General features: G+C 46.7%; 1 protein-coding gene across 15 annotated transcripts in view; it reads left to right on the forward strand.

Moving 5' to 3' along the window:
* The first annotated feature begins 3,677 nt into the window (after positions 1 to 3,677).
* MAP2 (microtubule associated protein 2) overlaps positions 3,678 to 24,341 on the forward strand; it is a 331,690-nt gene continuing 311,026 nt past the window's right edge. For 13 of the 15 annotated variants that reach the window (XM_089779819.1, XM_075933895.2, XM_089779816.1 and 10 more), the window contains exon 1: positions 3,678 to 3,801. The gene's annotated coding sequence lies outside the window, so the exon portion shown is untranslated. The remainder of the gene's footprint in view (positions 3,802 to 24,341) is intronic. The other 2 variants (XM_075933905.2, XM_075933904.2) reach the window with 2 other exon arrangements.

Genomic DNA, 24,341 nt, shown 5'->3' on the forward strand with positions numbered 1-24,341 from the left:
AACAGGTGTCTTTATTTGACAGTAGGTAGGGAGGGGAAAGGGGAAGGGGGGTAGGGTGGAAGAAGGCCCCAGTGGGGCATGCAGGGAGAGGTCAGTCCTCCTCCACCACAAGGAAGATCTCCCGCAGGGCTTCCCGGATCTGGACGGCCCCCCGCTGGGCTTCCCGGATGGCGGCCGTGCGGGGCTGACCGTAGTGGCCAGCCATGCGGTCAGCCTCAGCCATCCAGGCTGGCAGAAAAGCCTCCCCCTTTCTCTCACATAAATTGTGGAGCACACAACATGCTGCCACCACGGGAGGGATGTTGTGCTCGGCCAGGTCCAGACGGGTGAGGAGGCATCGAAAGCGGGCTTTCAGTCGCCCGAAGGCCCCCTCCACCACGATGCAGGCCCTCGTCAGCCTGGCATTAAAGGCCTGGCGGGAGGGATTGAGGTGCCCTGTGTAGGGCTTCATCAGCCACGGCTGCAGTGGGTAGGCGGCATCCCCCACCAGGCACACGGGTATGTCCACGTCCCCGACCCTGATGTGGCAGTCGGGGAAGAAGGGCCCATCTTGCAGCTGCTGGCACACGGAGGAGTTGCGGTACACCCGGGCGTTGTGTGCTTTGCCGGACCAGCCCACATTAATGTCCGTGAACTGTCCCCGGTGGTCACACTCGGCCTGCAGGAGGATGGAGAAGTACCCCTTGCGGTTGATGTACCGGGACGCCTGGTGTTCCGGGGTACGGATGGGGATGTGCGTCCCGTCGATGGCCCCCCCGCAGTTGGGGAAGCCGAGGGCGCCGAATCCCCGGATGACGGCGTCCGGGTCGGCGAGGCGGACCACCCTGCGGAGCAGTACACGGTTGATGGCCTTGACCACCTGCGGAGAGAGACACAGCAAAGCGCCAATCAGTGGGGCGCCCGGGTGGCTGGGAGCATTCGTGCCCTGGCAGTGCTCCGCGCCCCACTCCCAGAAGCAACCCCCCTGGCGGCGTGTAGTACGGCCGGGACAGACCGACCCCTCCGGTGCAGGGCGCTTTCGCCTCCTCCCGCCCCCCCTTTGTCCCTGGGGTGGCCCATCCCCTCCTTGCAGTCTCCCTCCCCCCGGCGCAGTGGCCGACGAGTGCCATACCTGCATGAGCACTGCTCCGACGGTGGATCTCCCCACGCCGAACTGGTTCCCGGTGTGGAGAGCTTCCAGAGGGCGATGGCCACCCGCTTCTGGAGGGGGATGGCGGGCCTCATGTGAGTGTCCCTTCTGCGCAGAGCAGGGGCGAGTCACTCACAGAGCTCCAGGAAGGTATCCCTCCTCATCCTGAAGTTCTGGGTCCACTGTCGGTCTTCCCAGCGCTCCAGGACGATGCGGTTCCACCAGTCACTGCTGGTGTCCAGACGCCAGGCGGCCAGGTGGAGAGGCAGAGGGCTGACGTGCACCAGGTGGTGCCAGGCAGCCTCGAGCCATTGCTGGCAGGCTTGCAGCAGCAAGTCCAGAAAGTGCACCAGAAGGTGCAGGGTGAGCTCTGGCTCCATGTTGCTACCTGCGGCGGCGTCCCCGAAGGGAAACACCGACACAGACGGGCACAGAGACCAATGCTTTGCTGTCCCTCGGCGAGGTTGGCAAGCAAGCAGGAAAAGCTGAGAACTGGCTGTCCAGGGGGGGTCCCTTTAAGCTCGAGCCTCAGATAGCCTCAGACAGCAGCCACACAAAGCAACTACTGACCTGATGCCCTGCCAGAACCAGTTTCAGACGCCCTTAAATGCGCCCCTGCGTCCAATCAGTGTGGACGCGCTAGTTCGAATTAGCAAAACGCTAATTCGAACTAGTTTTTAGTTCTAGATGAGTTAGTTCGAATTAGCTTGGTTCGAATTAACTAATTTGAACTAAATTAGTTCAAATTAGCGCTGTAGTGTAGACGTACCCGGAGGGAGTTAAACTGGGGAAAAGAGTCTGAGCGTCATGGGCAGCACCGACATTTCTAAAGACCTGCCACCACTGATAATTTGCACACTCCCTGTGCTCTCCCATCCCTTGCACACCCCCTCTGCTATGTGCACACCCCTCTGATCCCCCAACTCCTACACACCCCCTGTGCTGTGCACACCCCTCTGCTCTCTCATTCCTTGCACAACCCCTCTGCTGTGTGCACACCTCTCTAGTCCCCCATCTCTTGCACACCCCCTCTGCTGTGTGCACACCCCTCTGCTCAACGCCTCTGCTTTGTGTACACACCCGTCTGCTCCCCATCACTTACACACCCCCTGTGCTCTGTGCACACCCCTCTGCTTCCCCACCTCTTGCACACCCCCTCTGCTGTGCACACACTCCTCTGCTCCCCATCTCTTGCACACCCCCTCTGCTGTGTGCACACCCCTCTAGTCCCCCATCTCTTGCACACCCCCACTGCTCCCCCATCTCTTGTACATACCCTGTGCTCTGTGCAAACCCCTCTACTCCCCCATATCTTGCACACCCCCTGTGCTGTGTGCACACCCCCTCTGCTCCCCCATCTCTTGCACACCCCCTCTGCTGTGTGCACACCTCCTCTGCTCCCCCATCTCTTGCACACCCCCTGTGCTCGGGCACATCCCTCTGCTCCCCCATCTCTTGCACACCCCCTGTGCTGTGTGCACATCCCTCTGCTCCCCCATCTCTTGCACACCCCCTGTGCTCGGGCACATCCCTCTGCTCCCCCATCTCTTGCACACCCCCTGTGCTGTGTGCACATCCCTCTGCTCCCCCATCTCTTGCACACCCCCTGTGCTCGGGCACATCCCTCTGATCCCCCATCACTTGCACACCCCCTCTGCTTTGAGCGCACCCACTCTGCTCCCCCATCGCTTGTACACCCCCTCTGCTTTGTGCACACTCCCTCTGCTCACCATCTCTTGCAAACCCCCTGTGCTCTGTGCACACCCCTCTGCTCCCCCACCTCTTGCACACCCCCTCTGCTATGCTCACACCTCTCTGCTCCCCATCTCTTGCACACCCCCTCTGCTCCCCCATCTCTTGCACAACCCCTGTGCTGTGCTCACACCCCTCTGCTCCCCCATCTCTTGCACACCCCCTGTGCTGTGTGCACATCCCTCTGCTCCCCCATCTCTTGCACGCCCCCTGTGCTCTGTGCACACCCCTCTGCTCCCCCACCTCTTGCACACCCCCTCTGCTGTGCTCACACCCCTCTGCTCCCCCACCTCTTGCACACCCCCTCTGCTGTGCTCACACCCCTCTGCTCCCCCATCTCTTGCACACCCCCTGTGCTGTGTGCACATCCCTCTGCTCCCCCATCTCTTGCACACCCCATGTGCTCTGTGCACACCCCTCTGCTCCCCTACCTCTTGCACACCCCCTCTGCTGTGCTCACACCCCTCTGCTCCCCCACCTCTTGCACGCCCCCTCTGCTGTGCTCACACCCCTCTGCTCCCCCATCTCTTGCACACCCCCTCTGCTGTGTGCACACCCCTCTGCTCCCCCATCTCTTGCACACCCCCTGTGCTCTGTGCACACCCCTCTGCTCCCCCATCTCTTGCACACCCCCTCTGCTGTGTGCACATCCCTCTGCTCCCCCATCTCTTGCACACCCCCTGTGCTCTGTGCACACCCCTCTGCTCCCCCATCTCTTGTACACCCCCTGTGCTCGAGCACACGTGCGTGCTGCTGCTCGCGGCGCTGGGCAGGGCGGCGGGGCGGGTGCGGGGGCCGGGGCTGGGCGGGGCCGGAGGCGGGGCGCGCTTCACCGCAGCCGGGCGGCGGGGGAGCCGCGGAGCATTCGCAGCGCCCGCCGCAGCCTCGGCAGCCTCGCGCCCTCCTGTCCCGGCGCCCAGGTAAGCGCGTCCCCGCCTCGCCCCGCCCCGGGGGTCCTGGCCTCGCGCTGCAAACTGGGGACGGAGGCTCCCCGCGCGGGCCCCAGTTTGCAGCCCCAGAAGAAGGGGAGCGGGCAGCTGGGAACCCCCCCCCCCCCGTGCTCTTGTGAGGTTTGGGAGGCTTCAGAAGCCAAAGCTCCCCTCCCCCCCCCCCCCCCCCGGCTCCTTGGCAGGGCCGCCTGCAATGCAGCCCCGCTTTGGCTTACGGATGGACATTGCAAGAGAGCGAGGATGCGGGGACCGGGCTAAGCTCGGTCTCTCTCGCGCTCCGCCTGGCAGCAGGGGCAATCCGCTGGGCGTGGTTCCTCCCTGTGGGCAAGGGGGCAATCAGCTTCGGCACACGGAACAGCCCCTCCTAAGGGTGTCAAGAGCCTTCTGGTGCGCCCCTCCTTGCAGAGCCCTGGGGAGTAGCACAAGCCCCATCCTCTAGCCATTGTGTTCACCTTAATAGGCAGGGGATACTTTTTGTCAACTCATTTTAGGATTTCCAGCCTCTTTGGACCACCACAGATGTCCCCCCACACCCTTAAGAGCCTTTAAAAGGCTCTGTACGGATGGACAAAGAGCATTGTTCAAAGTGGGGGTGTGAGGGGGAGCCAGCAATTTTAATTTGCATTGGAGAAAAAAAACTCGGTGTTGAAAAGATCAGCAGTGGAGAGGAACCAACTGCAAACAGAGAGAGGGGGCTTACAGCCGCAGTGGGGCGGTGGAGAACAAAGACTTTTCCTAGAAGAGAGAGTGATGCAAAATGTGCCAAGCTCGAGCTGCTGCAGGTAGAGTGTTGCATCGAATGTGAGCTACCAAATAAAGACTGCTTGACTGGATGCATTGCCTAGATGTTTGGTACAACTGATGACCTGCCATTTGATGAGGCAGGTTTTATGGAACAAGGTGGGTGTATGGGTTGTAAGAGATGCTGGAATTTTCGTTTCTCTTTCAAATAAAGATCCCTTTTGGATTACTGGTGAATTTTTATTTAATTATGTTTCTTTCTGTAAAGTAGTGTGTGTATATATATATATATATATATATATATATATATATATATATATATATATATATATGGAGGCGTGGTTATGTGTGCATGCCTTTTGGGTTAATTTTTACGTGTCAGATTTCAATGTGGATTATTTACTTTGGATCTCACTATCCTATTTCACAGTTTTTTCGTATTTTTCCCATCATTGGCTTGTTTCCCCAACCCCTTTCTTAAAAAAAAAAAAAAAGGTCATTTAACAGGGAACTGTGTGGCTTACAGTTCAGAAGAAGTGTCCTTTTTGTTTTCAGAAAGGATTTTTCTCACCTGTTTTGAGTGCATTTCCATTTTCTTTTTTCTCCCTACTCCCAATAGTCTCCCTGTGAAAGGTGTTTCTTGCACCTGCGCTGGTTTAAACTTGTAGCTACGTCTAGACAGCAGCCTTCAGAGCCAATGCATCTAGGAGGAGACGCAGCTGCAGGACTGACTTGTTTTCTGAAGCCGCTCTCTGTTCCCTCCCCAACAGATGACGTGATCACATCGTCTCAGCTGGTGCTGGGAAGATAGAAAGTGCTGAGAGAGCATTACTTACTGAAACTGGCATTGTCATTACTTCATAGGTCGCTATGAGAGGTGTCTCACAAATAACAAGACTGGGCATCATCCCTCAACGCTATTATAGAAACAACCAGCAGAGCTTGTGCTTGCACTACCATTTCTGCCACTAATGTTTATTTTTAGGGGGCTTGTTATTAAAAATGGATGCATTAAAATCGAAGTTGGCAGGAGCTGTTGAGTCCGGGAGCAATTCAATTCCTTACCTAGAATTGTGATTTTTTTTTTTTAAACTAATGTATAAAGTGCTGACAATGAGTTTAGTGCTACACAAGACTCAAAATGAATCCTGTACCGACACCAAGGAGTAGAGGCTCCAGTCCGGCAAAGATTTACATGTGCTGAATTTTGAATGCTGTAAGTAGTCACTGAAACCAGTGCATAAAGGTAAGCACAAGAATAAGCCCTGGTCTGCACTACAGAGAGAATCCGTTAGAGCCCTGTGCATATACAAAAATTGTATCAGCATCTGTATCTGCAAAGATGAGCCATGGATATTTGCAATACCTGCTGATATAAAGTGGTCCCCTTCATCACAGGGATATCCACAGATTCACAGGGTTCTAGATACAAAATTTGTATCTGCAAAAATGAGCTGTGGCTGGATGCAAATACCCACAATATGAAGCAGCTATTCATGGATTTGCAAGGCTCTGTAGGTCAAGTCTAGTCAGCTTATGTTGATCTAAGTCCTTTAAGCATCGACACCAGGAGTTCTTAAACTATGGTGAGAAGGACTGCAAAAATTACTACATGACCACAGGAGGGAGACAAAATGCTATCCTGGGCGACCCCATTAAGATGGGGTTGCAACCCATTTTGGGGTCCCAACCCACAGTTTGAGAACTGCTGGTCTACAGTAAAGTGTCACTCCCACCAAGGTAGCCTGTCTACTATACTTACTTAATAACTCCACCTCCTTGAACAGAGTAGCACTTAGGTCAACCCAGGTTGATAGTTGTCACTGTAGACGCCCCATTGCTTACGTCGACTGTTGCAGGCTTGCAGACGCTGCACCATAATGCCCAACACTGCCAGCTCAGTGGGTTCAAGGAGGTGCACCACCAACACAGTGAGCATAATGGGGAAATGCAGAAGTGATTTTTATTACTGTGGTGGCTGTGTGTCGATGTAAATTAGGTCAATGTAGTTTTGTAGTTGAAACAAAAACACGGCTACATCTCTATCTCTAGTTTTGTAGTGTCCCTAAGTCTTTGTCTGAACAGGCAGGAAAGGTTCGGAAAGGTTCCCTGTGCAAACAGGGATGGGGTTAGCTTAAACACTGGGTCCGCTATCATCTTTATTTATGAGAATGAGATGAGCTGGGTTTGGTCAGTGAAATTCTGCAAGTCATTGTTCTGTGGTATGGGTGACTTCCTTTGTATATCAGTCCAAACAAACCAGCTGTGATAGAGTTAAAGTACCGTTAGTGCACATATAAAGTAATTTGCTTTTCGGTAAAGAATGTCTGTGGACTTCTTTACTGCACAAGGTGCAGCATAGTATATTTGGCAAGCAAAAGTGGTTTGTTATTCTCAGGGCTCAACAAATAATGTAATCGACTCGCCTGTGGCCAGTAGATTACAACCCGGAAGAGCCAGCGCAGAGCGATCTGCACATGCGCAGAGCGCAGAACCGCGCAGCTGGCAAGAGGGGTTCGCCGCTGTTTGGTGAGCCCTGGTTATTGTCATGCAAGCTCCCATTCACTCCCTAGATTTGAAAGGCTCTGAAGTAATTGTGGGATGTTATTGTCAGTACCCAGGCAGCAATGGGTCCTATTCAACAACCTATTTGACTTATTTATAAATGATCTAGGGAAAGGGGTAAACAGGGAGGTGGCAAAATGTGCAGATGACACCAAACTGCTCAAGATAGTTAAGACCAAAGCAAACTGTGAAGAGCTTTAAAAAGATCTCACCAAACTGAGTGAGTGGGCAACAAAATGGCAAATGAAATTTAATGTTGATAAATGTAAAGTAATGCACATTGGAAAAAATAATCCCAACTATATGTACAGTATGATGGGGGCTAATTTAACTACAACTACTCGAGAGAGATCTTGGAGTCATTGTGGATAGTTCTCAGAAAACATCCACTCTGTGTGCAGCGGCAGTCAAGAAAGCAAACAATGTTAGGAATAATTTAAAAAGGGATAGGGAATATCTTAATGCCTTTGTATAAAACTACGCTATGCCCACATCTTGAATACTGCATACAGATGTGGTCGTCTCATCTCAAAAAAGATATATTGGCACTGAAAAACGTTCAGAAAAGGGCAACAAAAATGATTAGGCGTTTGGAACGGGTCCCATATAAGGAGAGATTAAAGAGGCTAGGACTTTTCAGCTTGGAAAAGAGGAGACTAAGGGGGGATATGATAGAAGTGGTGTGGAAAAAGCAAGTAAGGAAAAGTTATTTACTTATTCCTGCAATATAAGAACTGGGGCATCATCAAATGAAATTAATAGGCAGTAGGGTTTAAAATGAACATGTTTTTCTTCACTCAGCGCACAGTCAATCTGTGGAACTCCTTGCCAGAGGATGTGGTGAAAGCTAGGACTTTAACGGTTCAAAAAAGAGCTAGATAAATTGATGGAGGTTAGGTCCATCAATGGCTATTAGCCTGGATGGGTAGGAATGGTGTCCCTAGCCTCTGTTTCTCCAGAGGTGGGTGGCAGGGGAGGGTTCACGTGAGGTTTACCTGTTGTGATCCCTCCCTCTGGGGCATCTGGTATTGGCCACTTGTTGGCATTGGTCTGACCCAGTATGGTGGCTGTTATATTCTTAATGCTTGTTAAATACACACTGACATCACAGAAGAAGTCCTCATGTAAAGGCCATCGGCTAAAGTGCATGGACATGAATGATTATAATGGCTCCTAAATAAGCTGATACAGTTTGTGACTTAACTTCTTGGTCATAAGAGAATTCTTTTCAGAACCATGCTTTTCTGTTCAGTCGGTGCCATGCTGCATGAATGCTCCCAAAACTTATTGCACCCGGATTCACTATCTTCCAGGTGCACTTACACTGGAGCCATTTGGCCTGATTTCCTCCTCATGGCGCTGTTACATCTGGAGTAACTCCCAAATAAATGAAGTTACACTGGCATAAACAGTGGTGTGAGTGAGTCAAGAATCAAGCCCATTGTGACTTCAATGGAAGAATCAAACGGATGGTATTGAAACAGCCTGGGGTTGTGATGTATCCCATTCAATCTCACTGGAGTATTTAAAATACAATGGCAGAGAGAGATTTTTCTTCAAGAAAAACACAAATCCAGCACAAAAGGATGACATGAAAATGACTTTCGGTATGTGATCTGCATTTGATTTTTATAGCCTCAGAAAGCTACTGACAAAACGGTGTGCACAAAGGCAGCATCTGTGTAGTCTGGAATCTGATCTACCATATAAGTATGAAGAGATTAGTACGAACAAATTAGATTAAGAAGAGGGAGAGAGAGCCCTGACGGTGATACACGGCATTTATATATTTTGGACCTGATGCAGAGGCCTTTTAAGTAAATAGCAGCTATTCTATTGACTTCAAAAGGCTTTGAGCAGCTCAAAAAAGATTTCATCTGGGATAATGAGCCTATACAATTCCACTGGGAAATTATTCCTCTCCATGCCTTTTAATCGGGCAGACCCTGATTTTGCAATTACCTGCAATTAAGCAGCTGCCCACACCCTCACAGAGCCCTATTTGGGCTTTATCTAGTTTCACAGAGCCATAGATTCCAAGGCCACGTGATTGTGGAGTCTGATCTCTTGCATAACATAGCAGGTCTTTTAGAAAACCATCTGGTCTAGGCTTCATAGAATCCTAGAACACTAGAACTGGAAGGGACCTTGAGAGGTCATCGAGTCCAGTCCTCTGCCATCATGGCCGGGGCGGATGAGAGTGCCGCGGGGCTCCAGGCAGCACACTTTCATGCCCCCCCCCCTTTGACACAGTGCATGCGCGGGGCTCGGGGCAGCCGCCCCGCTTGCCCTGCCCCAAATCCGCCGTTGCTCATGGCAGGACCCAGTACTGTCTAGACCATCCCTGACAGATGTCTGTCTAACCTGCTCTTAAATATCTCTAGAGATGGAGATTCCACAACCTCCCTGGGCAACTTATTCCAGTGTTTAACCACCCTGACATAATAGCAAGTGGTGGAGAATTCATCACGGTCCTGATTTGTGGTTAATTACCCTCATTGTTATAAGTTTATGGTTCATTTGTTGCAAGATATTTACCAATTAGATCATGTTATGTCTTTCTCTGTTAGACTGAAGAGCCTTAGGTTAAATGTTCCCCATGTAGATGCTTATAGACTGTAATCAAGTCAAATTTTTAAGTCTGTCACCACAAAGTAGGGGTTTTTTAAATCCTTCTCATGGATCTTCTCTGAACCCTTTCCAATTCATCGAAGTCCTTCTTGAATGGTGGGCACCAGAACTGGCCATAGTATTCCAGTAGTGATCATACGAGTGCTAAATTCAGAGGTGAAATAGCCTCTCTGCTCCTACTCAAGATCCCCCTGTGTATGCATTCCCATTTCGCATGAGATCCAGGGTCTTGTCCATAGGGAGTTCATTGCAGGATAAGGGTCATAGTTAAAAAGCAGTCAGAGAATGCTGCATTTAAATGCATATGAAGGAGGTACAGCCAGATGGAACAGACAGAAGTCCAAGAACTGGCAAATTTATACTTGGGGCCAGATCCTGCAAATAATGAAGCACAGGAGTAACTTCATGTTCCTTTAAAGTCAATGGTGTTATTCACTTGAGGAAAGTAATATGTGGCTTATTTGTGAGCAGGGTTGGGGTGCGGCCATCAGGGCCACAGTTCAGCCAAGCAGTTAAATGTGTGTGTCTAGTCCATGGCAGGTCAACCAGGTGCTTGAGTCCCAACACCGGCAGGATTTAAGCAACATGCTTGAAACAAAGCATGTGGTTATTGCTTTCCTGAATAGGGATGGGTTTCTGAACGAAGGTGTAGCTCACTCAAGGTTCATTCCTGGAAGGTGCTACGTACACTTGTGAGGCCCTGAGCACAGGCCCCTTCCAGTGATGTCAGCGGGATGTGAGGGCATTTATTGCTTTGCAGGATGGAGCCCTATAAGTTGGGGCTCTGGGCTGGTTAATTCTTTGACTTGTGCAAAGGATCTAAATAAATAATAATAATAAAAAAAGGGGGTCTAGAAGATCCTTAGTGCACCAAGATGCTAAGCTAAACATCATGGGTTGGATTTACATAGAGTGGAGCAGGTTTAGAACGACTGGGATATGAATAAGGGGGTGGTTTCCAAAGCCATCTGCCGCAGCAGAGTAAAAAGCTTCGGTGGGGGGAATAGTGGGGGAAGATAGGCTAATTACAGGCTACCCTGCTAAACTGCGGGACAGTGTTTTAAAATGAGATTCGATGTGACATTTGTAATTGCTTTTTAGATTTCGGAAGAAAGAACTAACATCTCTCTGGTGTTAATTGAGATTGCTGTTGTCACATGGGGTGATTGTGCTAGCTGTTAAGAAGATTTGAGGTCTTTATTGACCCATTTTCCCTAAATGCTAATTGTTTGCTGCTTTGTTAAGAACAGATGAGCTAATGCTGTTGTTCTGCACAGTTTTTATACCCATTTAATGTTTTTCCAGGGACATCCCACAAACAAAACCAATCCCTCTTCCTTTATGTGATCAGAGAATAACTCTTCCTTCCAAATAACAGGCTGGGGGGTCCCAATGTCAGTGCATTGATTGTGTTATTCTGCTTGTTCGTGTGCTTAGTTGCAAGAGAGTATTGCAAAAAGGTGAGATTTGAATGACCTCAGTTAAGCACAAATCATTGTAAGATTTATCAGATCTTTCTTTCCATTTAGTGTCTGAGACAGACTGGTACTGTTACAGCTGTACTGGTGCTTGTGAAATGTAGCCTCTTTTCTTGTTTGTTTCTTGTTTTGGCGCTGTAATGTGGCTGGGCTGTAATAAATATGTGGTTTTTTAAAACAAACACTTTCAAATGTCTGGAAATAAATATAGACAGTGAGTGTATTAAAGGCCAGATCCTTCACTGGTGTAAATCACTGAGGCCCCATTGATTTCAGTGAAACTGTGTGAATTTATACCAGATGGGAAGCTAGCCGATACCGTTTTCTAATTTTTTTAAAATATAGTGTGCTTTCCAGTTCATGGACATGATCAGTTTAGATATGATGAATGCAGAGAGTGAGTTTAGCACATGTTCTAAATCTCACTCCCCTTATACAGGCAGACGTATTCCCAGTGGTCAGTAAGGCTACCTGTGCTTTTAAAGCAAACCGATTTGGCTTCAGGCTCTGTGCTTATGATTACAACGTGCTACGCCCTTGTACATAGTACTCAGCAGCCTGCCCTTCCATTGAAGCCCACGGGAGTTGAGGGGGTGCAGTCAGGGGAATGTTAAGCCCCACAAAGGCATAGGGAGAATCTCATAGGATCAGCACCAGTGACAGTAATGCAATTAGATCTTAATTGCTTTCAGCCAGGCAAGTCTATGAAAACCCCCTCCTCTGTTCAGGAGATCTGTTGTTCTCAAGAAAAAGAGTGAACCCACCTGTCTGTGTACTGATGATAAATGTCTTTTATATTCCACCCATTTCAGTTGAGTATTAATGTGGACAATCTGTATTTTTTCTTTAAGTTTCCAGGATCAATTTGAGATATTGGAAGTTCTTTTGTTCAGCTGAATGAACAGTAATTAAAAAAACCCACCCCAAAACCACCACCTGTTTTCAATAGTCCAGTCTCATCAATTAACTATCAATTATAATGATTTAATGAGCCCTGCTGTTGTACTTCAGTTTCTCCAGAGATTGGTAGCAGCTGGTTTTGTGGCTCAAAACCCGGTCAGAAGTTTTGTATCTCATTCATGAAAACGGTTATCTTTGTGATGGTGTTCTGCACCATTACAGTGTGGTGAAACGTCTGAACATTTCTGATTGAGGGGTTATAGAAAATATGGGAAAGATAGAAACTGAGGCACGGAATGTCATAAATCATGTTAATTGACCCAACCACTTACTTATATCAGTGGGAGCAGAGCTAGCCCGTTGCTTAATGCTTTTGAGAATTCCAGCCTCAAAGCCCAGCTTGGTACTGAGATGAACAGCAAAGGTGCCTGCGGATCTCTCTTGAAAGAGCTCCTCTGTGTGGTACTTCTCAGGCTGAAAAGCAGTCTTGCTTGGAATAAATGTAAGCCAGTCTTCACAACTGATTGTCCCCCCGCAAAAATCAGTCACTCGGGAGAAAAGAAACAAAGCTGGGCCTTAGGAGGAACCGGGCCTAGTTCTTCTCCGCTCTTCCTCAATCTATGCAATAGGTGTATGTAATGTGAATTGTAGGCCCCTCAGGTTACTCTAGGCTCTGACGGGAAGTAATAGGCACTGCACTGGTTAACATGGTGCTGCAGCATGGAGTTTGAAGACTGTGTCTGAGCAGAGATGGTGCCAAACCAAAGCTCTAGATCTAAAGACCCTTGAACTTTAGGGAAGCGTAGTTGGCTCTGAATTTCAAGGCTGGCTTCGTCTTTCCAAAGCCCCCCAATCTTGGCTAAATTAACTATCAATTATAATAGAGGACTTAGCAGATCTGTGAAGGTCTAGTGTCCGATGCCAGCTCTCATGAGTTTAAAGAAGTGAAACCAGACAGACAGACAAACACTCTCTCTCAAAACAAGTCCAAAATGAGCCTCGTCCATTTTTGCTTGGCAACAAACAAGCCAAATTCCCTTTTAGGTTGGCATAACTCAAATAAGCCTCAAACAAGCCATACTTCAAAAGGGATTTGTTTTTTAAATTTCAGACACAAAGCAGTGAGCAGACACAGTCCCTCCCAAACCAACCCCTCCCCCGAACTGACCAAACCAACAAGCAACTCCCAACCACACGCTCTCCCCTGTCCACTGCTCTGCCTCACATAGCTCCTTGGGGGTAGGGAGGAATGAGTCCTGCCTCAGCCTGAGTCTTCCCTGTGTGAGTCTGACTCTGAGACATCAGAAAAAAAAAGCAGCATGGAGACTGACTGGCAAAAAATGCATCCTGAGAGTCACACCTCTCCCTCCTCTGATGGCTCTTGGTTCCCAGAATCCTTTCCTTCATTGTCTTATTGTTTCCTGTCAATCAGGCTGATTTAAAACATTGGCTTTTCCCCACTGGCCCTGGGGATGGTCAATCTACAGTGTCCTCCAGGACCTTTCTTTTGGGTGGAAGGATTGTCTCTCCAGGAGCCAGCCAATCATGCTGTCTACTGGGAAATTAAAAAAAAAATGTTGAAGCAACACAGGAAGCCCAAAAGAAGCAACATAGAATCATAGAATTGGAAGAGGCCTCAGGAGGTCTTCAAGTCCAGCCCCCTGCTAAAAGAAGGATCAATCCCAACTAAATCATTCCAGCCAGTCAAGCCAAGGTTTAAAAACCTGTAGGGATGGAGATTCTACCACCTCCCCAGGTAACCCATTCACCACCTTCCTAGTGACAGTTTTTCCTAATATCCAGCCTAGATCTCCCCCTCAACCCTACTGCAACTTGAGAACATTGGTCCTCGTTCTGTCATCTGACACCACTGAGAACAGCTTCTCTCCATCCTCTTTGGAACCTCCCTTCAAGTAGTTGAAGGCTCATATCAAATTGCCCCTCATTCTTTGGTTCTGTAGACTAAATAGGCTTCAAACTCTCAGCTGCTCCTCGTTGCTCAGTGAAGAGGGAGAAACAATAACAGGAAACTTGGTAGTGCTTAATGTAACCATGGTACAAAACATATTGGAAGAACAGGACAGGTCATGCTGGTGGGGGAGTGGCACTATACGTGAAAGAAAGTGTAGAATCAAACGAAGTAAAAATCTTACATGAGCCAAAATGTTCCATAGAATCTCTATGGATAGTAGTTCTATGCTCCAATAGTAAGAATATAGCTGTAGGGATATATTATCCCTTACTCCTTGTAAAATAAGGGTTACAGGAGTCAGAGTAAGAAACCCATTATTTTGAAATGAAATAACGGGCTTGCTGTGTAGACTCGCACAATATTATTTTGAAATAACCAGAGTTGTTTTTAAATAAGCGTGCAGTGTAGACATAGCCTTAGTGTCTATATCTCATAAAGGCCACACTATTGATTCATCAGTTGCTTAGAGTAGTCTGTGCTCTTGTTTGGAATTTTGAACCGGATTCGCAGCTCTCATAAAATTCCAGAAGACTGGAAAAGAGCAAATATAGTGTCCATCTATAAAAAGAGGTCCTTTCCAGCTCTATGATTCTGTGTCATGTGCTCCAGACCCCTCATCATTTTTTATGCCCTCCTCGGGATTTTCTCCAATGCATCAACATACTTTCTGTAATGGGGGGCCCAGGATTGGATGCAGTACTCCAAATGTGGCCTCACCAGTGCTGAATAAAGGGGAATAATCACTTCCCTAGATCTGCTGGCAATGCTCCATATACCATTAGCGTTCTTGGCTACAAGGGCGCACTGTTGGCTCATATCCAGCTTCTCATCCACTGTAACCCCCAGGTCCTTTTCTGCTGAACTGCTGTTTAGCCACTCGGTCCCCAGCCTGTAACAGTGCTTGGGATTCTTCTGTTCCAAGCGCAGGACTACAACAAGTTATTTAAAGAGCTCAAGAAACCCCAAAACCAAGCAATAAGTGACCCAAAAAACAAAATGGTAAGCCAAATTCCACTAACAACAAGCCCAAAATGTGGAATTGAGCATGTAATGAACTGTATTGGTAACTCCCTCCTGGTTGTTGAACCTAGTTGTAGGCTGCTGTGAAAGCAGAGGGAGCTCTCTGGTGTAAACGAGAGGAGAATCCAATCGTCCATACAGAGTTACTCCTGATTTACACTGGTGTGTGTGTGAAAGGTGTGCAGATGCATTGGGATGGTTCACTGATGGGGGGGAGTTACTCCCTTTACAAGCAAGAGGACAGACTTGAGCCCAAAGTTTTTATTTGGCATTTTGTTTTGGCTTTTTGGTTTATTCATTATAGTCACTGCTTTTCAGAGGGATTGATTAGATTTGTGGTTCTCAAACCTACTTGTCCACACCTTCCTCCTTTGTGTTTGTAGTAGTTTATGTCCCCTGGGGCACCCAACCAGCAGCCAATGCTGTCCGGCCACACAGCTCTGAAGGCAGAGCAGAGAGCAACAGCAGTGCCACTTCCAGCAGCAGCAGCAGCAGCACAGATGTAAAGTGGTGTGGTAGTACCACTCCTGCTTGTGTGGTGCTGCTGACAGCAGCGCTGCCTTCAGAACTGGGAGCTTGACTGGCAGCTGCTGCTCTCTAGCCACCCAGATCTGAATGTGTTCAACACTTTTTTTTTTTCTCACTGCCCCCAACCAAAATACATTGTGTATCCCCAGGTTGAAATCTCTGGATTAGATGTCTCCTAAAGAAAATTGCCATGAGGGCAATGATATAAAAATCCATAAATCAATAGGAAAATTTTGTATATAAACTTATTTCTGCTATTTTAGGAAGATCAAAAATACATACTTTGCTGTATTGTAAAGGTAATTTGGCTGAAATCCCCAAGGAAAAAAATCTGAATTAAAAAATATTATTCATGCTGAAGAGCAAAGGCTATTGGAGAAAATAAGGAGCATTTGTCATCTGGTGTTCTCTAGAATTAAGCTTTTGGGGCAATAGAAGAGGCTTTTTTTTTTTTTTTTTTTTTTTTTTTTTTTGCACAAGGCTTAGCAAAATATTGAATGTGTATGCTTGTGACTACTCAGTGGTATCCATTAAAGAGATGTGATAAAATTCTGTCTGTGAGTTTGAATAAAAGATGTTTTGAGTAACATGACAAATTTAATATCTATAATTTTAAATTCCGCATAGTTTGCCAAAATTAGCAGCAGTGATTTATATATAGTAGCATTAACATTTTTTAGATCAATGTTTAAAATGGCATAGCACTGAATGCTATTTACAATACTGGCAGTAATTGGAACACGTGATTTAGTAGCATTTTCATAAAAATGTTCCTCTTGCTCAATGTATAATTAACGTATTTGTGAACTAGATTCAGAAATATTTGTATATAATAAAAATTTATCCGTACAGAAATAATGTGCAGTGTGAAATAGCGGTGTTAGATTTAGTGTAATTGAATAGTCATGTAATCGCATGGAAATCTTATCGGTTACATGACTATTCAGTAGTCCCTGGGGGCAGGGCTGGCAGCCAGTGCACTCCCGGGGAACCCCTGCCACCCATGCTGCTGCCACTGTATCAGAGACAGCAGCTCAGGGTGGCAGGTGGAGCTGGTCCGCGAGGGGAGCCAGTTTAAAAACCAGTTCCCCCATAGCTACCTCTGATACAGAGGCAGCAGCCCTTTCCAGGGTGGGTCCAAGTTCCCAGTGGACAGAGACTGCTCCATGGGATGCAGATGTCCACGGTGAGCCCGGGCCACCGCGGACAGAGGCTGCTTCGTGGTAGCCTACCTCTGGCCACCTCTAATAGAGGCAGTTGCATAGAAGTGGGGGGCAGGTGGCACTGGAGATCTGGTGCTGGGGGGAACCAGCTATTAAGTGGCTCCCCCCACATCACTGGCTCCTGCCCGCCCCTACTTGCTGCCTCTGTAGGGGGGGTTGCAGGTCCGTAGAGCTGGCACGTGCAGAGAGCCAAAAGCATCTCTACACGTTGACATCCCTAGTGTGAAACCGATTTTGTAGACTAGTGGCCTGAGCAAAGGGCTGGAAGCCAGAATTTCCTGAATTCTAGTCCCAGTTTTGGGTATTGATTCCTTTTTTGTGTTTGGACAAGTTTTGGGGCCAATTTTATTTAATCTTTTTATTGCTGATCTTGGCACCAAAAGTGGAAGTGTCCTAATAAAATTTGCAGGTGACACAAAGTTGGGAGCTATTGCCAATTCAGAAAAGGATCGGGATATCATACAGGAAGATCAGGATGATCTTGTAAATTGGAGTGATAGCAATAGGATGAAATTTAATAGTGAGAAGTGTAAGGTTATGCATTTAGGGATTAATAACAAGAATTTTAGTTATAAGCTGGGGACACATCAGTTGGAAGTAACGGAGGAGGAGAAGGACCTCGGAGTCCTGGTTGATTATAGAATGACTATGAGCCGCCATTGTGACATGGCCATGAAAAAGGCTAATACGATCTTGGGATGTATTAGGCGAGGTATTTCCAGTAGGGATAAGGAGGTGTTAGTGCCATTATACGAGGCATTGGTGAGACCCCATTTGGAATACTGTGTGCAGTTCTGGTCTCCCATGTTTAAGAAGGATGAATTCAAACTGGAACAGGTACAAAGAAGGGCCACTAGGATGATCTGAGGAATGGAAAACCTGTCTTATGAAAGGAGACTCAAGGAGCTTGGCTTGTTTACTTTAACCAAAAGAAGGCTGAGGGGGGACATGATTGCACTTTTTAAATATATTAGAGGGATAAATACCAGGGAGGGAGAGGAATTATTTAAGTTTAATACCTATGTGGACACAAGAACAAATGGATATAAGCTGGCTAGTAGGAAGTTGAGACTTGAGATTAGACAAAGGTTTCTAACCATTAGAGGAGTGAGGTTCTGGAACGGCCTTCCAAGGGAAGTAGTGGGGGCAAAAGATCTATCTGGTTTCAAGATTAAACTAGATGGGTTTATGAAGGGGATGGTTTGATGAGATAACATGATCTTGGTAACTAATTGGCTATTGATTATCAGTGGGAAATAGGTCAATGGAGGGATGATAGGAGTTACTACAGAGAACTTTCTGGGTGTCTGGCTGATGAGTCTTGCCCACATGCTCAGGGTTTAGCTGATCGCCATATTTGCAGTCGGGAAGGAATTTTCCTCCAGGGTAGATTGGCAGAGGCCCTGGAGGTTTTTCGCCTTCCTCTGTAGCATGGGGTACAGATCACAGCTAGAGGATTCTCTGCGTCTTGGGATCTTCAAAGTATTTGAAGGCTTCAATATCTGAGATATAGGTAAGAGGATTATTCTAGGAGGGGTGGGTGAGATTTTGTGGCCTGCACTGTGCAGGGGGTCAGACTAGATGATCATAATGGTCCCTTCTGACCTTAAAGTCTATGAGTCTATAAGTCTCTGAATCCCTTTGCCCCAGCATTCCATCTCTGTGCTTTCCATTAAAAAGTGGGGCTAATAATACTTTTTGAGGCTCAATTAAGTAGTCAGCATTTGCATGCCACTTAGATAGAAATATTAATATTTCTATCTCTTTGGGCACGTCTACCCTGCGAGCTAAAGTCGAGTTAAGCTACGCAACTTCTGCTACGTTAATTGCGTCGCCAAAGTCGAAGTACCTTAATTCGGCTTTTAGCGCTGCCTACACTGCAGCTTTGACTTCCCTTACTCCAGAGGTGTAGCAAAGCTGTTATGCGCCTGGGGGCAAAGGCAAAATTTGTGCCCTTCCTCCAGCTGCCACTGTGCAGCGGGGTCCCGAACCAGGCGCACGGCAGAGCCTGACCCGGGGCGGGGTAGGGGCTTGTACCGCGTCTTTCCCCACCCCCTCCAGTTTGGGGCCGGGCCCGCACATGCACTAACCTGCTGGTGGAGATGGAGGAGGGTCAGGCTGGGGGTGGAGAGGCGGGGAGGAGGCTACAGGCGGAGGAGGATCAGGCTAGCTGAGAGATGATAGGGGGAACGGAAGGGGACTAAATTTTGGTGCCCTTCCTCCCCCAGCATGGCGCCCGTGGGCAACTGCTTCCCTCTGCCCCCCCTCACTACGCCTCTGCCTTACTCCTTGTTATAGGAGTTGGAGTAAGAAACCCATTATTTTGAAATAACGGGCTTGCCGTGTGGACGTGCACTCTGTTATTTTGAAATAACGAGTTATTTCAAAATAAGGGTGCAGTGTAGACATAGCCTTAGTGCGTCCACATATCATAAAGGCAACTAGATTGAGTCACCAGTTGCTTAGTTGAGATTGTGCTTTTGTTTGGAATTTTGAGCCAGATTCCCAGCTTGTGTAAATTGATTTCAGTAGAGCTAATGGAGATTTACATCAGCTGAGGATCTGGCCTCCATCTTGAAAATGGGCTGACAAGTTGATAAACCTTTTCACATCATCCACCCCCATGGAATGTGCAGTTACATGTATGTATAACACTGTAATATTGGTCCTTAGATAGCATGGAATGGTATTGATGGTGATTTCCATTCTTTGCTCCAAATTGATGTGTTTATTGTTAAGAATAATTTCATTGTAGAGCTTTAGAAAATTGTCTTCCTTTTATGTATTTGGAAAGCTCCTTGGGTTTTTCTTGTGATGGCATACTGGGAATAGAAATGCAACTTCTGTTACTGAGAATTGTCTGTGTTGTGCTATTGAGGTTTGCTTTGGTTTTCTGGTATGTATTTCTTAGGGCTAATCCCTGTTTTCTACTAGCTAATCATCACAATCTTCTTGCCACTGAGTTTTTGTACGCACTGGGTTCAGAAGTGCTGAGAAGAGTTATACAGTCGTTACTTAAATTCCTTTCTCTCTGTATGTGTGATTCCATCAATTGACCTGCCATGGGAATCTCTTGATTGTCAGGGATTCTTTTTTAAGGGGTTGAGTATGGTGATGTTGACCGGTAGCTGTTCTGTGATCGGGCCTGTATTAACTGTTCTGAGTAGGACTAGTGCTGTGCTAGGACTCTCCTTGAGCTAATCAACAGACAAGAGTTCTCTCAGTTTTAGGATTGCTCTTTTGTTGGGTTCTCCAAGTGGTTGGGCCATCATGGAAGCTGTATTTAGATGTATCTAAATTTAGCTTTTTTGAGTGTTTTAAATCCATTAAAAGGAAGCCCAAAGGCTGTGGGGGTTCTCCCCAAGGAATCAAATCCCTTGTTAAGTTTTGAAAGAAGATTTCTGGGATTCCTGCATATGAACAACATCTGCAGCTAAGCAGCCAAAGCTAACATTATAAAGGTCCTCCGTCTTGATGCTTTAGGGCATACTGTGAACAACAGTTGCGGTCCGGAAGTCTCATTTAGTTTGCATTAAGGGACAAAAGGGTAACTTGCCTTCCTCTGAATGACGCATCTGCCAAAAAGGGCAAAACCCACCATTTATCTGTTTTGGCCTGACATTCTCTGTGCTCCCTTTCTGGGCTTTGTGTGCTTCCTCTCAACTCATGGGTGAGTGCAGAGGAGTGACCAACAAAAATATTAAAATAACAACTTGTCTGGCATATTTTAATAACCACACCCTTTTGGAGCCTCATTGAAATCTGGGCCAATCAGGATTGCCAGCTCTACCTATATTCTGTAACTCCAGCATGAGAGAGAACAACATAAGACCTCACAAAAGGTGCGTCTGGGGTGCTCCATCTGCTATGTATTTCATCTCAGAGCTGGAATGAGTTCTCTGGAAATAGAAGTGGGAGACTTGAGGCCTAAGGTTAAACAGGGACTAACAGTGGCAAGGACCTTGCCACCTATGTGAGCTCTCCTCAGGGAAAACCAGACCCATGCTAGAAGATGCCTTGAATTGTGATGGCTGGGGGTTGACAAACTTTTGTCTTTGTTTCATCTTCGTTGGGGCTTGCTTGCCCCCCTTTCAAAGAATAGCCCAGACACCAGGAACAATCTTCTGCCTAAGACTTGGTGGAGAGTTGTCATGGTCATGCATTTTTGCTGCACGTAAATTGGGATTTGGCACACAATCTGTATCATTCCTGATGGAATGATCTTCTGATGTAGTTAAGGATTTTCCAGTACAAGTGTCTTGGTATTTTAAATTAATCAAATAATTTGTTCCTGCTAAGGTTTGACAGTGTCCTCCCAAAGTTATCACAGCCCTCAGATGTTTTACAAAAGTACAATTGTAGTTAACCACCTTGAATATTAAGGAGTTTATTACAATTCTCTGGTGAGTTTCAGAAGTCCTGAGGTTTCTATAGTTAGCTTTACCTTATTCAAGGTTGCATAATTTTGTTATTCATTCTTTCAGTGTATTCTATTGTATGAATTAGGATAGACATTCCCCTAGCACATCTATATGCCTGCCTTTGAAAAGAGGGCAAAATTTCTTCGACACTCTAGGTTATTTGCAAATCAGCTAGAGCAACATTGTCTATTCCAGTGTGTGATAGGGTAAATGATCTGTCAAAATCCTGGCAGAAGGAAGAGGGTTTTCTCCCATAGTCATCCTTCTACCCTTCTTGGAACGTTGACAGAAAATATATCCCATCGTACAGTGCACAATGAGTTTGTTTATTTTAAAATAGCCTGCTTTTGTGTCTACTCCAGCAAACTCATTGGCTTTTTCCGTTCTCTGGCTCCAGGGGAGAGTCAAGTTTCCTCCAGGGGGCAGCTGAGCTCTAAATAGGCAATGGAAGAGTTATTATGCACAGATTCCCATTTCAGCTGAAAAACTGGCTAGCTCTGAGTATGGATGTTTGATCATTGATTGGTATGTTTATTTTCAGAGTTGACTCAACAGTGGGAGTAGAATTTATATCTCCAGGATTCCCAGGAACTGTTGTACTTGAGATAAAGGAGCAGCTGTCTGTTTTTCCCCCTTTAAATTGATCCCAGTACACAAAACTTAAATTTACCTTTGTAAATCTCTCTCTCTCTCTCTCTCTCTCATTTAATTGTGGGGCAGAGCACAATTTGCACTGAGCCAAACTCTTATGTTAGTGACAACTACCTGTTTAGTAAGCAGACGAATGGCTCTTTGGTGAATTTTCATGAACTGCAAAAAAAGTAATGTCAGGCCAAAACTTTATTTCGAGGAGGTTTCAGCATGTGCATATAATCAAGCAAGCAAGCGAGAACCACAAAGGTCAAGTATTTGGCCTAGTTCCGGTGTGGACTCATGTTTGAACTCTAAAGAGAATGCTTAATTGTAGTGTAGGTTTAGGCTAATTTAAGTCATGTTCCATTCAGGCCTCCATCATGTTCCCGCGGTGCTTTCCAGGCGTGTCTTCGCAACACACCAATGCGTGCTAACGGGGAGGTTGATTTCTGAAGTGCAGTTATTGGTCCATGTAGACCCTACACTGCTGTTGGGCATTAAGAGTTGCCTAGTGCACATCAGCATGTAGACCTTAATTTTAAATTTTTTTAAATTTTAAATTTAAGCACAGCTTTGTGGAAAATTCAACATAGATAAGAAGCCCATCATGAAAGTCACAGAATTAAATTGCAAAATAATTAAAAGAAACCACAGAACAAGAACTGATATTCTCCCATTGTACCTGTCTTTGTAATTATGAGCTACTCCCTTGTGGAGTATTCCCAGTGCTCTTTGACAAGTAAGACTGTTGTACAGCATAAGAGGCAGTGTGGCCTAGTAGGCTAAGCACAAATTTGGTAGAAAGGGATTCCATCTGAGAGGTGACTCCCTCTTCAGTTGGGCTAAGCCACTTTGGTCTTGATCCAAAAACACTGAAGTCAAGAGAAGAAGTCCCAGTGGGTTTTGTGTCAGGCCCTTAGGGGCAGAGTCTGCCTGGTTCTTCTCCCTATCCAATCTGAGTGTCCCTGCCATTAGATTAGGGTGTTCAACTTTCCCTATAAATGCCTTTCACATTTGAATATAAATACAGCCTTTCTTTTACATAATCAATTTCTGTTCCCAGAACAGAACACAAAGAAACTGCAAATAGTGCAGCCTTCCACCCTGCTAGGGATGGGAAATGAGTGGTTTCTGCAAATTAAATCTGCCTCCTAGTAAAAGCCCTTTCAGTTTCTCTTCCATGGGAGCTGGCATGTTTCTGTTTTCTTCCAGCCTACTAGCTCGGTATAAGGGCAGCAGAATAGATCCCTATTACTCTCTGGCTCTGCCACAACTTGAATATACGGCAAAACGCTCCTTGGAGATCCCTACGATGGATATCTGCTCTGGCACGCTGTTCTCTCTTGTACGTGTACAAACTCCCAGTAACAGTATCAGCACGATGTGTGTGTGTGGGGGGGAGGAAGCTCATAGGGGAACATGTCAGGAGAGCAGACCAGATGAATACTGAGGCTATCCAGAATTGTTGCAATAAGGATTAAAAACTTAGCACCTGAAAGTTTTGCTTTCAGAAAGCTGCTTTCTCCTCCAGGTGCGCTTGATGACAAGGCACAACTTGGTGGCTCTAATAATTTTGCTGCTGCAGGGCTAGATGGGGGTGAACCCGTTGCTGGCATGGGTTAGCAATTACTCTCCTCAGTAGCCCCACCAGGCTGTGTCCTGGATATTCGGATATCCCATAACTGCTTACTACACTTGTAACTATTTGAACTATCTACTCACTGTCTCTCTTTTTCTTTCTCTCCTCCCTTCCCTTCCCCTCGCCTCCTCTCCCCTTTTTCCTTCTCTTCCCCCCCCCCTTCCCTTATTTATTCTTGAATCTGGATTTATTATACTCCAGTCACCTAAAGAAGTGGGTTGTGCCCGTGAAATCTCATGATATCATCTAAATGTTTTGTTAGTCTTTAAGGTGCTACTAGACTATTTGGGTTTTTTTTAAGTTTTTCTGTTACTAACTCAGCTACCCCTCTGAAGCTTTTGTACATGGTTTCTTGTAGCTTAGAATCAAAGAATCCTAGAATCTCAGGGCTGGAAGAGACCTCAGGAGATCATCAAGTCCAGCCCCCTGCCTAAAGCAGGACCTGTAGCTGCAGCAGAGTTCCTGTCAAAGATCGTCTACTGGACTAGATCCAGTCTGGTGAGCCTTATGTTTTTCTCGAGGCATGAGATTTTACCTTGTCTTATGGTAAGGATTCTGAACAAGTTGGCAGTATCCTTTAACAGCAAACAGTGGGCCAATGTGATGTTGGTGAAAATCAGCACTCAGGTCCCTTGAAGTTACTGATTTACACCGGCTTAAGGATATGGCCCATTGTTGTTGTTTTTTTTTTCCCAAATCAGCCTTAAATCTATAAATTACCTTGTGTGCTGTGAGCAGTGACTGAGAAACACGGTCGGA

The sequence above is a fragment of the Pelodiscus sinensis genome, chromosome 7 (assembly GCF_052426305.1).
Source record: "Pelodiscus sinensis isolate ZL-2025 chromosome 7, ASM5242630v1, whole genome shotgun sequence".
Taxonomy (NCBI): domain Eukaryota; kingdom Metazoa; phylum Chordata; order Testudines; family Trionychidae; genus Pelodiscus; species Pelodiscus sinensis.